The sequence below is a fragment of the Rutidosis leptorrhynchoides genome, chromosome 2 (assembly GCF_046630445.1).
Source record: "Rutidosis leptorrhynchoides isolate AG116_Rl617_1_P2 chromosome 2, CSIRO_AGI_Rlap_v1, whole genome shotgun sequence".
Classification (NCBI taxonomy): Eukaryota; Viridiplantae; Streptophyta; class Magnoliopsida; order Asterales; family Asteraceae; genus Rutidosis; species Rutidosis leptorrhynchoides.
The window spans coordinates 265,137,318-265,160,280 of NC_092334.1; positions in this window are offsets into that span (position 1 = coordinate 265,137,318).

The following is a 22,963-nucleotide window of genomic DNA, read 5'->3' on the forward strand; positions in this document are numbered from 1 at the left end:
AAAAAAATATATTTATAAGTATGTTACATATATGTATAAATCAATTAGATTAACAACATATATATAAATATTCATATATATATAACAAAGTAAGTATTTTTAATATATATATATATATATATATATATATATATATATATATATATATATATATATATATATATATATATATATATATATATATATATATAACTATATAGATAATAATCATTTTCAAAAATATATACAAATTAATTACATAATATATAAAGTTATAATTGTTTGATTACGAGTATATATGTTAATATATATATATATATATATACGAATGATATAGGTTCGTGAATCCGAGGCCAACCCTACATTGTTCGGTTTAGTCATATGTATTTTTACTACAAAATACATTAGGTGAGTTTCATTGATCCCCTTTTACTCTTTACGTTTTTGGGCTGAGAATACATGCAAATACTTTATTAACTATTTTACAATATTTATATGTGTGAGTTTCATTACTCCCTTTTACTCTTTACATTTTTGGGCTGAGAATACATGCAAATGCTTTATTAACTGTTTTACAATATTTATATGCGTGAGTTTCATTTGCCTTTTTACCCTTTATATTTTTGGGCTGAGAATACATGCGCAATTTTTATAAATGTTTTACGAAATAGACACAAGTAATCGAAACTACATTATATGGTTGAATTATCGAAATCGAATATGCCCCTTTTTATTAAGTCTGGTAATCTAAGAATTAGGGAACAAACACCCTAATTGACGCGAATCTTAAAGATAGATCTATCGAGCCCAACAAGCCCCATCCAAAGTACCGGATGCTTTAGTACTTCGAAATTTATATCATGTCCGAAGGAGGATCCCGGAATGATGGGGATATTCTTATATACATATTGCGAATGTCGGTTACCAGGTGTTCAATCCATATGAATGATATTTTTGTCTCTATGCATGGGACGTATGTTTATGAGAAATGGAAATATGAAATCTTGTGGTCTATTAAAATTATGAAATGATTATTTATGTTAAACTAATGAACTCACCAACTTTTTGGTTGACACTTGAAAGCATGTTTATTCGCAGGTATGAAAGAAATCTTCCGCTGTGCATTTTCTCATTTTAAAGATATTACTTGGAGTCATTCATGACATATGTCAAAAGACGTTGCATTCGAGTTGTCGAGTTCATCAAGATTATTGTTAAGTCAATTATAGTTAGATATATTATTAAATGGTATGCATGCCACCAACTTTCAATGTAATGAAAGATTGTCTTTTCAAAAACGAATGCAATGTTTGTAAAATGTATCATATAGAGGTCAAGTACCTCGCGATGTAATCAATTGTTGTGAATCGTTTATAATCGATATGGACTTCGTCCGGATGGATTAGGACGGGGTATGACAGTTGGTATCAGAGCGGTGGTCTTAGCGAGCCAGGTCTGCATTAGTGTGTCTAACTGATAAGTCGTTAGGATGCATTAGTGAGTCTGGACTCTGATCGTGTCTGCATGTCAAAAAAAGTTTTGCTTATCATTTTGTGTCGAAAATTATCTGCTTATCATTCTTAGTCTAGACACGTCTTGCTGCATTGATTGCATGAATAGTGTATAGACAAGATTCATATCTTAGCGTATCTGTTACTGTAAACCTTACTTGGCGTATCCCGTAAATCCCTCCGTAATCTACGAAACCTTTTGTTCTATATATATGGATATTCTATGTAATTAAGAATACCATCCGTTAGCCAGAAAATCATTTCATATTTAAAAATTCTTTATCCAATCGTACAAAATGGAATTCGTCATTAGTTCAAGTCACTCGGATTCTGAAATGGAATCCCACACAAGCTCCAAAAGCAGTGTGACCAGAATGGATCAATTAATCAGTCATCATCTATTCTGGATGAATTGGGGATGGGTTCGTAGTCTCCTCAATCATTGGAGACAAGAAGAAGGTAATCCCTTCCACCAACCGAATTCACCTTTTGATAATGAACCTGAAGTGTTTACCAGCGAACCTATTCGAGACACCATTTTCAGTCTCATTTCCAGGGTAACTCGACAAGATTATATTCTATCCACAATTCTGAACCTTATTCATCCGCTCGTTCCGACCGACAATCATCCTGGAGTAATATGTCAACGAACTTCGCGCTCGAATAATCAATTCAGAGAATATGGTGCAAAATGTACCAGCTTCAGCAACATCCACATCCCAAGCTTCAATTTCACAATCTGTCCCACGAACATCAACATCACACGCATCATAGATACCAAGGAGTACCAACAGCAATGAACAATGAAGTATTGATCCATAACTTCATTAATATTCTGCGAAGAATATGTGGATCCTAATAGTTTTAGAGATTACTTATTCTAGCTCAATCCGAAAATCAAATGAGTCTAATATTATATTGACTCATTAAATCCATGATTACATCTGAAGAAAAATATATATGTATATATATTTTCATAGGGATTGTGATTAAAAATTCTTTCGTACAAACTGTTAATGATGAAAATATTTTAACGGGTAGGTAATACCCGAAGAATATTTCAGATTTCACATTAATGAGTTACCCTGTACATTCTTCAAATCTGATTCAACAATCATTTCCTATCCTACTTACATCCACACATATACGTATCCGTTCATCAAAGAACAACTATTTTCATCCAAGTTCAACTTCATATTCGTATTTTGACCGATCAGAATCCAAGTCAAGATTTGACAAGTGGCATAATGAAGAAAACATTTGACGGAATAAAATTTGTTAGAAACAAACAAATTAACTATGAGAAATTTTGTTAAGAATCCACGTTAATAAAATCCTAGCTAACTGTTCCTAGCTAACTGTGGACTAATCAATTGAGGACTACCAACAGTGGATAATTAAAATGAATTAAAATAAATTAAAATATTGATTATAACATATGAAACAAAACAAAACTTCAAGTTGCCAGTTGATTTCATCTTAAACCTCATTTATATCTTGACGATTCCAAATTGCGTTCAAACCTTTCATAATTCTTGAAAACACCTCAATCGGGAGAATGAATCAACCGCACTTCATCTACGGAAGAAAAGATTTACGCATATAGTTATACACCTGAAAACACTTGGAACCTGAATAAATGTTTAACACGTATCATCTCGGTTAACTCCTTTGGCATTATTATTACCGAAATTAACTATGCAATTCCTTTTCAAATTAGCCAATTTTGCCACAGCTCCAGCAAGTCAACATCGACATTCATTTGGATTAGTCTTATTATAACCTTGATATATAAGTTTGCCTTTCGTCATCGTTGCCGGAGAACCGTTTATATTCCACCACATTAGCATTAAACGTACCAGCAACTTCACTACTCATTGACTTAAGTCTCTCCGAAGAATCATTATATTTGTTCATTAAAACCCTATCATATACTTATCTGCATCTATTAATGAGAGTTGTCATATCAATTACCGAGAATTAGCAATCAGTATTTTGAATCTCGCAGCATTTCTACATCAATAGTTATATGTATACATATAACATTTATCTCTTAGAATTATGATCTCCCATTCTGAAATTCTAAACATCACTCTAGTCTACGAATCAGTTCTTTAAATTTTGAGAAAGCCGATAAGGCAGCAAAAACGGTTGATGACTTTAACAGCCAGAAGTATGAAGATAAAGAAGGGAGTGTTGGAAACGCTCAATAGAAAATTTAGTACCGAAACGCGAATTATGTGGAACCATGAAGAAGACTCTGAACGAATTACAACGACTAAACTTGTACAAAAAGAATCCTGATGATTCTGTTCTGATGAGATTTTTAGCGAATACCTTACTCCTTAACCACTCTAAATCATCGTGAATGAATTTCTTCATCACAATTTGATTATGAAATCCTAAGATATCATCATACCTTTCTTTATTAATATCCTTAATATTTCTGAAGATATCTTCATAAATATTTTCGTCCGATATTAATTATCCCTCCGCGCTATCTGTATTATCTCATAAAAGGAAACTGTTTTGGTTTCTATATTCTGTAAATCTTCAAATTTAAAATATGAATGGTTTGAAGTAGTATTGGGAACTGATGCATGAGTTAGTATAATATAATGACACTTGATCAACGTGATTATATTACAGTAAGTCATGCTGAGTTCTAATGGGACATGATGGTTCACAGTAGATCATACCACCATCTTGTGTCATGTTACATAACTCTTTCATTCTAATTAACTTCAGAACATATCAAGAAAGTATATTCTTGATAGCTCTATTCTCAATAATTCTGGTAATTTGACGAATCAAATCGTGCTATTATGTTCTTTCTTGATTATAACATTAAATTCATTCGAAACTCCATACTTACAAATTCCAGACCATTACTCGTTTTACGAGAGATCGAGAGGAGATTAAAAAGACGAAGAGCTCCGAAACATAAAGGAAGATATAAAACTCGACAACAACACTGAAATTACAATAATTAAAAATTAAAACATCACGACAATTAAAAATTAAAAGATTACAATCAAACTACTCATCGTCATCAATTGTCATCTGCAAAGTAGTGTTCACCAGTCATTTCACCATCCGTGAGGTACTCTGGAGACATCGGTATTTCTCTTGATGCCTCAACTGCTGCTTCAACTGATTCATCGAGGTAACGATAACCCAACGTCTCTTCATCTTCAAGAACCGCATACAAAGAAATGTGTTTACCGCGATCTTCAATGGTATCTTTTATAAAGTACCATTGATCATCGGTACACAGAAAACTTGCCCTACAATCCGCATCATAATCGTCTCTATAAAAGAACACAGACGTGAATTCACACGGAACTTTTTCCTTCAGAAAGGATAGCAAATCTTGTAAACCAACATTACGAATGTCGATATCTTCAAACGAAATACTGTCGCCCCACTCATATTCCTTCATTTGATTACGTAAATCACCTCCGTAATGAGCATCGAATGAAACAATCATTGGGGGAAGTGTTAACATTTTGCAGTTTGGGAGTGTTTGATCTTGATCTTGAGAAAGATAGAAATATAAAAGAAATATATGTTTGTGTGTGTAAAATGAAGTATATGGTTGGTGTTTATATAGTGTAAAAGTGACCGTTGGGATAGCCGTTGGAATTTTTTTTACTAACGGCTAAAAATTTGGGTAAGTTTTTGGACGAAGGTGGACGGTGCCCGTTGGGACCTCTCTCATGATAGTTTCATTCGTACTCTTTGAAAAATCGAATTATTTTATCTGTATTATTCAATAATGATAAAACTCTATTTATCAGCTCATATTCGTTAGGAAAACATATTTATTGTTAGCCATGACGACCTCACTCAAATTTCGGGACGAAATTTCTTTAACGGGTAGGTACTGTGATGACCCGGAGATTTTCGACCAAATTTAAACTTAATCTTTATATGTCTCTGACACGATGAGCAAAGTCTGTAATGTTGAGTCTTAAAATTTTTAAACTGTTTAGATGGATTCATTTGACCTTTGACTATTCCCGACGATTCACGAACAATTAATTGTAAATAGATATGTGTGAATGTATATATATATATATATATATATATATATATATATATATATATATATATATATATATATATATATATATATATATATATATATATGATTATATATGTAAATAATTATAAATAATAAATTAAATAGATTGCTGAACTATTATAAAATAACTTAATATAACCAAAACTTGTTATTTAAATATGTAGAGTATATCGACTATAAATGATTTCTAATATGATTTATCAACGATTAAATGTATAAATAAAATAGTCAAATAGAAGTTAATATGCAATATATTAAATATTACATAAGTAATGAAATGAATATATTACTTGAAATTACAAGTTAGAAATATAAGTAATATGTCAATATTAGTATTATCACTTTCATTATCATTACTAAGTTAACAATACTATTCGTATTATTAATTTTATTAATTTTAATATGAGAATATACATATATATATCAAATTTGGAATGTATAAGTTTTTATATTATTATTAGTGTTAGTATTATTATTATTATCATTATTAATATTAGTATAACTAGTATTAATAGAATCATTAATAATAGTATTATTATCATTAATATTATTAAACTTATTAATGATACCATTATTATTACTTTTATTAATATTGTTATTAATAGTATTATTACTAATATTAGTACTAGTGATATTATTATCATTATCATTATTTCTATTGTTATAATTCTCAGCAGTTTTATTATTCCAAATAATAATAATATTATTATTATTATTAATATATTTATTTATAATTACTGATTATTAATATTAATATTAATTACAAATAAAATCTTGTACAAGAATCAGCTTTTTGCTTTATATCACGATCTACTATTTTACTTCTTTGTTGTTATCTCTAAGCTGTTATCCATCTTAATCAAATTCAGTACGTTCCAAACTGATAGAGTCAAAATCAGTGGTAATCAAGATCAATTTTTTTATTCGTTTTATTTTTATTTTTATTTTATGTTACTTTGTCTGATTTAGAACTTGGTAACCACAATATATAATCGATCCATTCAGGGTACAATGAAAACATATAAATTCTCCTTCACTATCATTATCAATTATAAGTTATAATAAATTCAAGTTATTGAATTAAAATCGAAAACAAAGATGGGAACTGTCAAATATATCTGTTTCTACTTCTTTTCAGCAATAGATCGAATTCATAATGATTTTTGAAATCTAAAAATGCAGAAACGATTTAAAACATGTCGTGATACCTTCTGTGAAGTTTCATAATCCAATTCCTCATAACCATTTCAAATTTGGGAGTCAAACTTTTATTTTTAAAAGTCAAACTCTATGTTCTTGGTCGAAATTAGTAATCATTTTAAATTTGTTATTGAAATTGAAGACCCAGAAAGATTCTAAGTAGGTTTTAAAATATATTTCATTCAGGAATTTGGAGCTAAAACGTTTTTATATTCGAGTTGGGAGTTGGAGTTCATACGAAATTATTTTTTTAAAATATTTCTGTTACAGCGTTTTTTTGTTGTTGTTTAATTTATATTGCTGATTGCTGATTTAAGTAATCCACTAAATATCTATCTGTTTCTATAATAATTTCAAATCCTAAATTAAAGAAACTATTAACTACTTTTGGGATGTGAATTCTGGATCGAATTTGAAAGAGGAGGAAGAAGATCATGGGTATTAATAGATACGGTTTATATATATTATAGAATGGGAATAAATCAGAAAAGAACTGATAGATCGTTGGTTACCAGGTTGTATTGACGAACGAGGGGTCTTGGGTTCGATTCTGGTCCACGACAATTCTTTTTAGGAAAAGCATATAAGGGTATACACAATTTATTTCTATTTCTATTATCATTATTATGATCATTAATATTATTGTTATGAATGTTATTATTAATTATTAATGTTATTATTACAATTGTTACTATAAGTAGTAAACATTATAAATATTATTATGATATTATTAAGTATTAGTAATATTATTATTGTTAGTATTATTATTATTAAATATTATGACTATTATGACTATTATGATTATTATCATTATTGTTATTATTAGAATTATAATTATTAAGGTTATGAGTATTAATATATGTAATACGATAGAATCTTCATTTATTATTACTATTATGATTATAGTTACAAATAAGATTTTTAGTATTATTAATGCTATTACTAATATTAATATTATCATTCAAAGTATAAAAGTTATCAAATCATTATCATAAGTATTGTTAACAGAAAAATTAATATTTTATAATTATTATTATCAATATCATTATTATTATCATTAATTAAATTATTAACATTATTTTTATAAACAAATACAACTTTTATTTATATTAAATATTATTATCTATATAAAAAAAATATATTTATAAGTATGTTACATATATGTATAATTCAATTAGATTAACAACCTATATATAAATATTCATATATATAACAAATTAAGTATTTTTAATATATATATATATATATATATATATATATATATATATATATATATATAACTATATAGATAATAATCATTTTCAAAAATATATACAAATTAATTACATAATATATAAAGTTATAATTGTTTGATTACGAGTATATATGTTAATATATATATACGAATGATATAGGTTCGTGAATCCGAGGCCAACCCTACATTGTTCGGTTTAGTCATATGTATTTTTACTACAAAATACATTAGGTGAGTTTCATTGATCCCCTTTTACTCTTTACGTTTTTGGGCTGAGAATACATGCAAATACTTTATTAACTATTTTACAATATTTATATGTGTGAGTTTCATTACTCCCTTTTACTCTTTACATTTTTGGGCTGAGAATACATGCAAATGCTTTATTAACTGTTTTAAAATATTTATATGCGTGAGTTTCATTTGCCTTTTTGCCCTTTATATTTTTGGGCTGAGAATACATGCGCAATTTTTATAAATGTTTTACGAAATAGACACAAGTAATCGAAACTACATTATATGGTTGAATTTTCGAAATCGAATATGCCCCTTTTTATTAAGTCTGGTAATCTAAGAATTAGGGAACAGACACCCTAATTGACGCGAATCCTAAAGATAGATCTATCGGGCCCAACAAGCCCCATCCAAAGTACCGGATGCTTTAGTACTTCGAAATTTATATCATGTCCGAAGGAGGATCCCGGAATGATGGGGATATTCTTATATACATATTGTGAATGTCGGTTACCAGGTGTTCAATCCATATGAATGATATTTTTGTCTCTATGCATGGAACGTATGTTTATGAGAAATGGAAATATGAAATCTTGTGGTCTATTAAAATTATGAAATGATTATTTATGTTAAACTAATGAACTCACCAACTTTTTGGTTAACACTTGAAAGCATGTTTATTCTCAGGTGTGAAAGAAATCTTCCGCTGTTCATTTGCTCATTTTAAAGATATTACTTGGAGTCATTCATGACATATTTCAAAAGACGTTGCATTCGAGTCGTCGAGTTCATCAAGATTATTGTTAAGTCAATTATAGCTAGATATATTATGAAATGGTATGCATGCCGCCAACTTTCAATGTAATGAAAGATTGTCTTTTCAAAAACGAATGCAATGTTTGTAAAATGTATCATATAGAGGTCAAGTACCTCGCGATGTAATCAATTGTTGTGAATCGTTTATAATCGATATGGACTTCGTCCGGATGGATTAGGACGGGGTATGACAACTGTGACGACCCGAGAATTTCCGACCAAATTTAAACTTAATATTTATATGATCTCGACACGATAAGCAGAGTCTGTAATGTTGAAGTCTTAAAAACTTTAAACTGTGTTCATGTATACATTTGACCCTTGACCATTTCCGACGATTCACGGACAAGTGTTTGTAAATAAATATGTATATATTATAATTGTAATTTAAATATTATCAGTTATTATAATGATTATGTATTGTATTATAATTATTGTTAATTATTATTAAGAATTTTAAATATAATGATTTTTGTTATCATTGTTAATATCACGAGTATATTATAATAAGTAGTAAAATTCTGATTTAAGATTACTATTATTTATAATTACCATTATCATTTAAAATCATTATTGTCATAAACATTCTTAGAAAATAATACAATTTATTATAGGTATCATTAACAATATTATTATTATTCTTATGAATTATTATTAATAACTTATTAAAATTATCATTTTATGATTATAAGTATCATTATTATTTATTATTATTATTAATATGTTTATTAGAATTATTGATTTTATCATCATTATTAATTTATTTATTATTAATAGTTCCATTATTATTATTAAAATCAATATTAAATATTAAGGTTGCATAATTAATATTATTATATTTTCTTTACATATTTAGATACAATTTAGATATAGTTGATATATATAACTATATATATATACAAAATACATTAGATACACAAATAAATACTGCAAAGGGAACATCCAGATACCCATCGATTTCAGACTATAGTAGATTGTTTATCTATCAAATATATCGTACAAATCAAGTGCTAAATTATAGGAACGAATCCAAAGTTGTTATCTGTGATATCTTCCTTTATTTATTTTATTTATTGTCACGTACGATTGATCCTTGTTGTCTTCAATTTGATGATATATTTCCAAATCAAGTTGATGAATAAACATGTACTATGCGGAGTAATATATTTATTAGTGGAGGGTGACAAGGCTTATTAAGTAAATAAAAGAAAAATGGACGGGTCCCATGTTCATTGGATCCTAATCCCACATACTAATTTAAACCCAAAACCAAATGTCTGTACGTTGCTGTTTTAATCGAGTAATACAATATTGGATGATGATAATAAAGTTAAAGGGTGATAAGTGATGGAGGCTGCTAAAGACTTTCGATACAAAACATTTTCTTCAAAGTTTATTATTAAATTATTAATATTATATAATGATATATACATACACATATCTATATCATCAACATTCCATTTTCTCTTCTTTCTGATATCCACCGAAACACACCAACCAATCCTCTTTGTTTACTACTAGCTCGAACCAAAACGCACCCTACAACCACACCATCATCCGCACCAATGAACCCGATACTCCTGCTATTATGTTTCTGTTTCACCTGCACAACATCCACCACCGCAGGCTGCTGCACCGCTGCCAATTTCTATTTAAATCAAGCCAAACCACCACTCCACCATGAGCACCATCACCATGAAAACCATTTGTAAAATGCTTCTATCATTTCTATTTTTGCTGTTTCTTTTCACGAACCCAGCACCACAACTTTCAACTATACGATGATATCATCTCATCTGATATCTTTGAGTACTTGTTAGCCATCCCACCACTAATACCATTTCATATTCTTTTTCTTTCCTTCGGGTGCTGTTACTCCCCAACGAACGAAGAAAAGTTCACCACCTTATCAATACCATATTCAAACCAACACTCACCATCATTATAATATGCTACTTCCTGTCTTATATCGCGAAAGCCATCCCCTTTAACTTACAGTATCCATATATGTTTCAAAGAAAAGAAGATGTTACTTATGACCCACTTATTAAAAAAAAAATACTATCGTGCATTCCTTTTCTTTTTCTTTAAAATCGACTCCACTAGCTTCCCCTTTTAATTTTAAAATCTAATATGCAATAATGGAGGATAACATTTTGGCATTTCTTATTTGTTGCTTTGCTTTTATGCCGAGACTTCCTATAAGAAACCCCACAAACACTTTGTTTATTAAAGTTTCTCTAATATCTCAGTATATAACCGAACCCCACATATTATTACACAGAATAATACATCACTTGTATTAGGTGAATCATGGTGGATGTAAAGGGGCCGACAATTTGAATCAATAAAGGGATGCATGCATATTTTTTTTTTGGATTAGGTAAGACTTATATTGATAATTAAACCCCACTTGCTTTATTGTTGTTCACTAAACTTTCTTGTACGTACCTGCTATCGAAAACTCTACCATTGACGATAATTATGATGGCGTATAATATTATGATGATTAACCAAGTGATCAAAAGATAAAGATGTTAGATGACTTGGAACGTATACGATGATGATGGTGTTGATGACACATGAAATAACAAAGATGATGATGATAATTATAAAGATGATGGCAATGAAAATTAAAAAGATGAAAACGGAATAAATGGGTTATTTAGTTTTGATTCGGGATTAAAACAGAAATTTTCGAGCAGTTCAATGGTTGAGGGTTTTGTTGTTAAGCGAGAGGTCGTGGTTTCGAATCTGGGCGGTGGAGTTTTATTTTATTTAAAGCTCCTTTCTTCAAAGGTTGTACTCTCTTTATTATTATTATTATTATTATTATTATTATTATTATTATTATTATTATTATTATTATTATTATTATTATTATTATTATTATTATTACTTTTATTAGTATGATTATTATCATTATTATTATTGTTATGACTAATATGATTATTATTCCTTGATTATCATTAAATAATATTATTATCATTAGTAATAAGATTATTATTATTATTATTAGATATTAAGTATTATTATCAAAAGTATTGTTTTCATTATCATTATTATTGATATTATTATTATTACAAAGATTATTAATATTATTATCATCCCTATTAAAATTATCATTTTCAAAAGTATCATTTTTATTATCACTATTATTGTTATTATTTCAAATAAATATTATTTAAAAAAAATACATTACTAATATATTAATATTACATAGTACAAGATTTTTATTATTAAAATGACATTTAGTAAGTTATATATAAGATATATTAATTAATATAAATATATATATTCTCATCACATATAAACCTTGAAATAATTTTTATTTTTAATATATTATGATAAATGATAAATATTATATTATTAAACTACTCTAACATGTATTTACTATATCAATATTAATAAAGGTATTATATAAATAAATATTAACTACTTAAAGTATATAGGATAAATATAATTATTTAGTAATACGATATGTAAACTATTAATATACATATAAACTTGTTAGTTGTTATTATATGTTTTAATATATATAACTGATATAGGTACGTGAATCCGAGGCCAACCCTGCATTGTTCAATATCGTCATATGTATTTTTACTACAAAATACATTATTATGAGTTTCATTTGCTCCCTTTTTACTCATTATATTTTTGGGCTGAGAATACATGCAATGTTTTAATAACTATTTTACAATATTTATATGCGTGAGTTTCATTTGCTCCCTTTTTACTCATTACATTTTTGGGCTGAGAATACATGCAATGTTTTAATAACTGTTTTACAATATTTATATGCGTGAGTTTCATTTGCTCCCTTTTTACTCATTACATTTTTGGGCTGAGAATACATGCAATGTTTTAATAACTGTTTTACAATATTTATATGCGTGAGTTTCATTAATCCCTTTTTACTCATTACATTTTTGGGCTGAGAATACATGCAAATGATTTATTAATTGTTTTACAATATTTATATGCGTGAGTTTCATTTGCTCCATTTTTAAATGCTTTTGCAATATATATTTTTGGGACTGATAATACATGCGCTGTTTTTATAACTGTTTTACGGAATAGACACAAGTGAGTAAAACTACATTCTATGGCTGGATTATTAAACCGAATATGCCCCTTATTATTAAGTCTGGTAATCTAAGAATTAGGGAACAGACACCCTAATTGACGCGAACTCTAAAGATAGATCTATCGGGCCCAACAAGCCCCATCCAAAGTACCGAATGCTTTAGTACTTCGAAATTTATATCATATCCGAAGGAGGATCCCGGAATGATGGGGATATTCTTATATGCATATTGTGAATGTCGGTTACCAGGTGTTCAATCCATATGAATGATATTTTGTCTCTATGCATGGGACGTATGATTATGAGAAATGGAAGTATGAAATCTTGTGGTCTATTAAAATTATGAAATGATTCTTTATGATAAACTAATGAACTCACCAACCTTTTGGTTGACACTTTAAAGCATGTTTATTCTCAGGTACGAAAGAAATCTTCCGCTGTGCATTTGCTCATATTAGAGATATTACTTGGAGTCATTCATGACATATTTCAAAAGATGTTGCATTCGAGTCGTTGAGTTCATCAAGATTATTATTAAGTCAATTATATTTGGATATATTATGAAATGCTTTACATGCCTGTCAACTGTCGATGTAACGAAAGTTTGTCTTTTAAAAACGAATGCAATGTTTGTAAAATTTATCATATAGAGGTCAATTACCTCGCGATGTAATCAACTGTTGTGAATCGTTTGTAATTGATATGGACTTCGTCCAGATGGATTAGGACGGGTCTCTACAGTGTGTATCAGAGTGGTGGTCTTAGCGAACCAGGTCTTGCATTAGCGTGCCTAACTGATAGTCGTTAGGATGCATTAGTGAGTCTGGACTTCGACCGTGTCTGCATGTCAAAAGTTTTGCTTATCATTTTTATCGGAAAACATCTGCTTATCATCCTTAGGAAATTACCTACTCATTATTCTTAGTCTAGACACATTTTACTGCATTGACTACATGAATAGTGTATAGACAAAATTCATATCTTAGCGTATCTGACAATTCATATCTTAGTGTATCTGTTACTGTAGACCTTGCCTGATATCTGGTAAATTTCTCCTTAATTTAAGGGATCCTGGTACTATATATAGCTATGCAAATTATGCATTGAGAATACCATCTAACTATCAATTGATGCCACTAAACTCTTCATACCAAAAATCTTTCCTGAGATCGTTTAAGATGGCCTCTACGAATCGACCAAGTTCCTCTGACTTCGAAGACAGCGTGACAGGAGCACACCAACCAATCAACTACCGTGATTACTGGAGAAAATGGGGATGGGTTCGCGACATACTCACCCTATGGAGAAAGGAAGAAGGTACTCCATATCATGAATCAAATCTACCACCTAACCTTGGAGTACTTGACCCGCTCACCGGCGAACCCGTTCGCAATACCGTTTATACCCTATTTGCAAGAATTTTTCGTCTTGAAACTACCATTAATGGAACTAGAGAAGATATCCGACCTCTACCTCACATTGATAAACAACTCGGGTTAGTAGAAGAAGTTAGAGAACTCCGAGCTCGAGTATTAACTTTAGAGAGCACGGTATACAATTTGCAATCATCAACAGTATCACCAACACCAGTAACATCACCAGCCTTAGCACCAATGGCACCAGTACCACCAACAACCCAAGTTTCAACAATCCATGCCTCAACATCTCATTCTGTACCTCGAGTATAATTATCGTTCCACAAATCATTCTACATCATTTATATTCGTTCGACATGACGATTATGTAAACTCTAATGTTTTAGAGATTATGTATCATAGTTCTAATCGTAAATCTGATGAGTTTAATATCACATTGACTCATTAAATCCATAATTACATCTGAAGAAAATATATATGTAAATATATTTTCATAAAGATTGTGATTAAAAATTCTTTCGTACAAACTGTTAATGGTAAAAATATTTTAACGGGTAGGTAATACCCGAGAAATATTTAAGATTTCACATTAATAAGTTACATTGTACAGTCTTCGAATCTGATTCAACGGTCGATTAGCATCCTACCTACATCTATCGATATATGAATCCGTTCACCACAGAATAACCATTTTCATTCAAATTCAATTTCATATTTGGATTTTCACTTACCAGAATCCAACAAGTGGCATAATGAAGAAATAATGGACACAATAAAAATTGATTAGAAACAGACTAATTAACAATATGGAATTTTGTTAAGAAACCATGATAACTGTTCCAGCTAACTGTTCCTAGCTAACTGATTACATTCTATTTATCGCATTTTATTTATTGCAATTTAATTATCGCAATTTACATTCCCGCAATTTTATTTATTGTCATCTAATTTCTGTTATTTACTTTACGCACTTTAGTTATCGTTATTTAATTCCTGTTATTTATTTTACGCACTTTAAATATCGGGACACGTATACAAGGTTTTGACATATCATATCGATGCATATATATATATTATTTGGAATCACCATAGACACTCTATATGCAGTAATGATCGAGTTCTCTATACAGGGTTGAGGTTGATTCTATAATAATATATATACTTTGAGTTGTGATCGAGTCTGAGACATGTACACGGGTCCCGATATGTATTAATTAATTCGGATATTATATATTAAGCTATATATGTATTATCGGACTGTTAATTGTGGACTATCAAATATGGACTGTCGACATTGGATAATTAAAATGAATTAAAATATTGATTATAACATATGAAACTAAACATATCTTCAAGTTTGCCACTTGATCTCATCTTAAACCTCATCTGTATCTTGACGATTACAATCTGCGTTCAAAAATCTTTCATGATTCTTGAAAACACCTCAATCGAAAGGATGAACCAACCGCACTTCATCAACGGAAGGAAAGATTTATGCATACAGTTATGCACCTGAAAACACTCGGAAACTGAGTAAACATTTAACACAAAGCTGTGTTAATTCTTTTAGCGTTATTATTACCGAAAATAACTTTGAAATTCCTGTTCGAGATAGCCAATTTTGTCACAGCTCCAGCAAGTCAACTTCGAATTTTCATTCGAAACAACCTTATTATAATCTTGATATATATGCGTGCTCTTTTATTGTTGCCAGGGAACCTTTTATATTCCACCATATTACCAGCAGACGTACCAGCAACCTCGTTGCTCCTTGGCTTAAATCTCTTCGAAAAATCACTAACTTTATCTATTGAAGTCTTATCATGAATTTATCGGCATCTTGTAACAAGAATTGCCATACCAATTACCGGGAATCAGCAAATCTGTATTTTGAGCCTCGCAACGTTTCCACATCAACAGTTATATGTATCCATATAACATTCATCTCTTAGAACTATGATATTCCATTCTGAAATTCTGAAAAGCACCCAGTCTGCGAATTAATACTCTGAATTTTGAAAAATTGAATGAAGCAACAAAAACTCTAAAACGACCTCAATAGCCAAAAGTTGATGATAAAGAATTGTATATTGGCAAAGCTCAGAAAAAGTTTGAAAATGAAAAAAAAAATTGATTGAGCAAACTACGAAGGAGTCTCTGAACAAATCACAAGGACTAAACTTGTACATTAAGAATCCTGATGATTCTGTTTCTGATGAAATCTTTAGCGAATACCTTGCTTCTGACTCCAAACTCTTGCGGACAATTTTTCTTCACCATCCTTCGATATTAGAAATTCCAAGATATCATCGTATCTTTCATTATAAATATCCTCCATATTTCTGAAGATATTTTCATAACTGTTCTAAAATCATTAATCTCATTGTGCTATCAGTGTTACATCATATAGAAACTGTTAGTTTCTATATTCTGTAAACTTTCGAGCTTAAAATATGAATGTTATTGAAGTAATGTTGGGAACTGATGCAAGAGTTAGTATAATATAATGACACTTGATCAACGTGATTATATTACAGTAAGTCATGCTGAGTTTCTAAATGGAACATGATGATTCACAGATTATAACGTCATCATGTATCATGTTACATAACTCTTTCATTCAAATTAACTTTTGAACATATCAAGAAAATATATTCTTGATAGTTCTATTCTCAGTGATTCTGGTAATTTGACAAATCAAATCGTGCTAATACATTCTTTCTTATTTAGAACATGATGTTTATCCAAAATTCTATACTTACGAATTCTGGACCATTACTCGCTTTACTAGAGGTCGGGAGGATAATAAAAAAAAAGGCAAAGAGATCCAAAATATAAGAGAAAATATAAAGCCCAATGACTACCCCGAAATTACAAACCGTGGATATCAGTACGTATAGCAATATAAAGACACGGGAGGATTATAAATACAATAATCCCTAGAGCATAATAGAAATAAACAGATTCTTCAAGTGGGAGTTGGAAAAGAAGAACGATCATTGAGATAGTTAGAATAAGAGCAAGGATCAGAACATGGTTAAGCATTTTCATAAATCTTTTGAAATTGGGGATTTTATAGATTTGGTGAGATTAAGGGAACGGAAGAGCTTAATTTATAATGGAAATATCAGACAGAGTAATCGAGGCGGATCACTGTAATTAATTTTAGAGATCTTAAATTTTTTTTTTACTCGCCGAAGAATCAAATCCTTTAGATTTTGAAGATTCTCTTTTAATTCCTTGAATTCCAAAAATCCACCGTGACTACCTCAAAAGTTAAATATCTATTTCAATATTTTATGACAGCTTCACTCATACGCTTCGAGTAATCGAATCGTTTTATCCAAATTATTCAATGATGATAAAACTCTATTTATCAACTCATATTCGTCATGAAAACATGTTTATTGTTAGCCGTGACCACCTTACTCAAATTTCGGGACGAAATTTCTTTAACGGGTAGGTACTGTGACGACCCGGGAATTTCTGACCAAATTTAAACTTAATATTTATATGATCTCGACACGATAAGCAGAGTCTGTAATGTTGAAGTCTTAAAAACTTTAAACTGTGTTCATGTATACATTTGACCCTTGACCATTTCCGACGATTCACGGACAAGTGTTTGTAAATAAATATGTATATATTATAATTGTAATTTAAATATTATCAGTTATTATAATGATTATGTATTGTATTATAATTATTGTTAATTATTATTAAGAATTTTAAATATAATGATTTTTGTTATCATTGTTAATATCACGAGTATATTATAATAAGTAGTAAAATTCTGATTTAAGATTACTATTATTTATAATTACCATTATCATTTAAAATCATTATTGTCATAAACATTCTTAGAAAATAATACAATTTATTATAGGTATCATTAACAATATTATTATTATTCTTATGAATTATTATTAATAACTTATTAAAATTATCATTTTATGATTATAAGTATCATTATTATTTATTATTATTATTAATATGTTTATTAGAATTATTGATTTTATCATCATTATTAATTTATTTATTATTAATAGTTCCATTATTATTATTGAAATCAATATTAAATATTAAGGTTGCATAATTAATATTATTATATTTTCTTTACATATTTAGATACAATTTAGATATAGTTGATATATATAACTATATATATACAAAATACATTAGATACATAAATAAATACTGCAAAGGGAACATCCAGATACCCATCGATTTCAGACTATAGTAGATTGTTTATCTATCAAATATATCGTACAAATCAAGTGCTAAATTATAGGAACGAATCCAAAGTTGTTATCTGTGATATCTTCCTTTATTTATTTTATTTATTGTCACGTACGATTGATCCTTGTTGTCTTCAATTTGATGATATAATTCCAAATCAAGTTGATGAATAAACATGTACTATGCGGAGTAATATATTTGTTAGTAGAGGGTGACAAGGCTTATTAAGTAAATAAAAGAAGAATGGACGGGTCCCATGTTCATTGGATCCTAATCCCACATACTAATTTAAACCCAAAACCAAATGTCTGTACGTTGCTGTTTTAATCGAGTAATACAATATTGGATGATGATAATAAAGTTAAAGGGTGATAAGTGATGGAGGCTGCTAAAGACTTTCGATACAAAACATTTTCTTCAAAGTTTATTATTAAATTATTAATATTATATAATGATATATACATACACATATCTATATCATCAACATTCCATTTTCTCTTCTTTCTGATATCCACCGAAACACACCAACCAATCCTCTTTGTTTACTACTAGCTTGAACCAAAACGCACCCTACAACCACACCATCATCCGCACCAATGAACCCGATACTCCTGCTATTATTTTTCTGTTTCACCTGCACAACATCCACCACCGCAGGCTGCTGCACCGCTGCCAATTTCTATTTAAATCAAGCCAAACCACCACTCCACCATGAGCACCATCACCATGAAAACCATTTGTAAAATGCTTCTATCATTTCTATTTTTGCTGTTTCTTTTCACGAACCCAGCACCACAACTTTCAACTATACGATGATATCATCTCATCTGATATCTTTGAGTACTTGTTAGCCATCCCACCACTAATACCATTTCATATTCTTTTTCTTTCCTTCGGTTGCTGTTACTCCCCAACGAACCAAGAAAACTTCACCACCTTATCAATACCATGTTCAAACCAACACTCGCCATCATTATAATATGCTACTTCCTGTCTTATATCGCAAAAGCCATCCCCTTTAACTTACAGTATCCATATGTGTTTCAAAGAAAAGAAGATGTTACTTCTGACCCACTTATTAAAAAAAAAATACTATCGTGCATTCCTTTTCTTTTTCTTTAAAATCGACTCCACTAGCTTCCCCTTTTCATTTTAAAATCTAATATGCAATAATGGAGGATAACATTTTGGCATTTCTTCTTTGTTGCTTTGCTTTTATGCCGAGACTTCCTATAAGAAACCCCACAAACACTTTGTTTATTAAAGTTTCTCTAATATCTCAGTATATAACTGAACCCCACATATTATTACACAGAATAATACATCACTTGTATTAGGTGAATCATGGTGGATGTAAAGGGGCTGACAATTTGAATCAATAAAGGGATGCATGCATATTTTTTTTTTGGATTAGGTAAGACTTATATTGATAATTAAACCCCACTTGCTTTGTTGTTGTTCACTAAACTTTCTTGTACATACCTGCTATCAAAAACTCTACCATTGACGATAATTATGATGGCGTATAATATTATGATGATTAACCAAGTGATCAAAAGATAAAGATGTTAGATGACTTGGAACGTATACGATGATAATGGTGTTGATGACACATGAAATAACAAAGATGATGATGATAATTATAAAGATGATGGCAATGAAAATTAAAAAGATGAAAACGGAATAAATGGGTTATTTAGTTTTGATTCGGGATTAAAACAGAAATTTTTGAGCAGTTCAATGGTTGAGGGTTTGGTTGTTAAGCGAGAGGTCGTGGGTTCGAATCTGGGCGGTGGAGTTTTATTTTATTTAAAGCTCCTTTCTTCAAAGGTTGTACTCTCTTTATTATTATTATTATTATTATTATTATTATTATTATTATTATTATTATTATTATTATTATTATTATTATTATTATTACTTTTATTAGTATGATTATTATCATTATTATTATTGTTATGACTAATATGATTATTATTCCTTGATTATCATTAAATAATATTATTATCATTAGTAATAAGATTATTATTATTATTATTAGATATTAAGTATTATTATCAAAAGTATTTTTTTCATTATCATTATTATTGATATTATTATTATTACAAAGATTATTAATATTATTATCATCCCTATTAAAATTATCATTTTCAAAAGTATCATTTTTATTATCACTATTATTGTTATTATTTCAAATAAATATTATTCAAAAAAAAAAATACATTACTAATATATTAATATTACATAGTACTAGATTTTTATTATTAAAATGACATTTAGTAAGTTATATATAAGATATATTAATTAATATAAATATATATATTCTCATCACATATAAACCTTGAAATAATTTTTATTTTTAATATATTATGATAAATGATAAATATTATATTATTAAACTACTCTAACATGTATTTACTATATCAATATTAATAAAGGTATTATATAAATAAATATTAACTACTTAAAGTATATAGGATAAATATAATTATTTAGTAATACGATATGTAAACTATTAATATACGTATAAACTTGTTAGTTGTTATTATATGTTTTAATATATATAACTGATATAGGTTCGTGAATCCGAGGCCAACCCTGCATTGTTCAATATCGTCATATGTATTATACATTATTGTGAGTTTCATTTGCTCCCTTTTTACTCATTACATTTTTGGGCTGAGAATACATGCAATGTTTTAATAACTGTTTTACAATATTTATATGCGTGAGTTTCATTTGCTCCCTTTTTAGTCATTACATTTTTGGGCTGAGAATACATGCAATGTTTTAATAACTGTTTTACAATATTTATATGCGTGAGTTTCATTTGCTCCCTTTTTGCTCATTACATTTTTGGGCTGAGAATACATGTAATATTTTAATAACTGTTTTACAATATTTATATGCGTGAGTTTCATTGATCCCTTTTTACTCATTACATTTTTGGGCTGAGAATACATGCAAATGATTTATTAATTGTTTTACAATATTTATATGCGTGAGTTTCATTTGCTCCATTTTTAAATGCTTTTGCAATATATTTTTTTGGGACTGAGAATACATGCGCTGTTTTTATAACTGTTTTACGGAATAGACACAAGTGAGTAAAACTACATTCTATGGCTGGATTATTAAACCGAATATGCCCCTTATTATTAAGTCTGGTAATCTAAGAATTAGGGAACAAACACCCTAATTGACGCGAACTCTAAAGATAGATCTATCGGGCCCAACAAGCCCCATCCAAAGTACCGGATGCTTTAGTACTTCGAAATTTATATCATGTCCGAAGGAGGATCCCGGAATGATGGGGATATTCTTATATGCATATTATGAATGTCGGTTACCAGGTGTTCAATCCATATGAATGATATTTTTGTCTCTATGCATGGGACGTATGATTATGAGAAATGGAAGTATGAAATCTTGTGGTCTATTAAAATTATGAAATGATTCTTTATGATAAACTAATGAACTCACCAACCTTTTGGTTGACACTTTAAAGCATGTTTATTCTCAGGTACGAAAGAAATCTTCCGCTGTGCATTTGCTCATATTAGAGATATTACTTGGAGTCATTCATGACATATTTCAAAAGATGTTGCATTCGAGTCGTTGAGTTCATCAAGATTATTATTAAGTCAATTATATTTGGATATATTATGAAATGCTTTACATGCCTGTCAACTGTCGATGTAACCAAAGTTTGTCTTTTAAAAATGAATGCAATGTTTGTAAAATTTATCATATAGAGGTCAATTACCTCGCGATGTAATCAACTGTTGTGAATCGTTTGTAATCGATATGGACTTCGTCCGGATGGATTAGGACGGGTCTCTACAATAAGTTGGTATCCGAGCGTTGGTCTTAGAGAACCAGAAAATTTGCATTAGTGTGTCTTATCGAGTTTGTTAGGATGCATTAGTGAGTCTGGACTTCGACCGTGTTTTCTTTAAAAATGATTGCTTAACATTTTTGTTGGAAACTATATATTTTTAACATATGAATATTATGTGATATATTAATCTCTTAATGTGTTTGATATTATGTGATAGATGTCTACCTCTAGAACAAGTCCCATTGACTCACCTAATAATAATGAAGAGTCAAATGTAAATTGGAATGATTCGTGGACTGATTCACAAGTTCCCGAAGAGGAACCGGAAGAAGAATCGGAACCGGAAGAAGAATCGG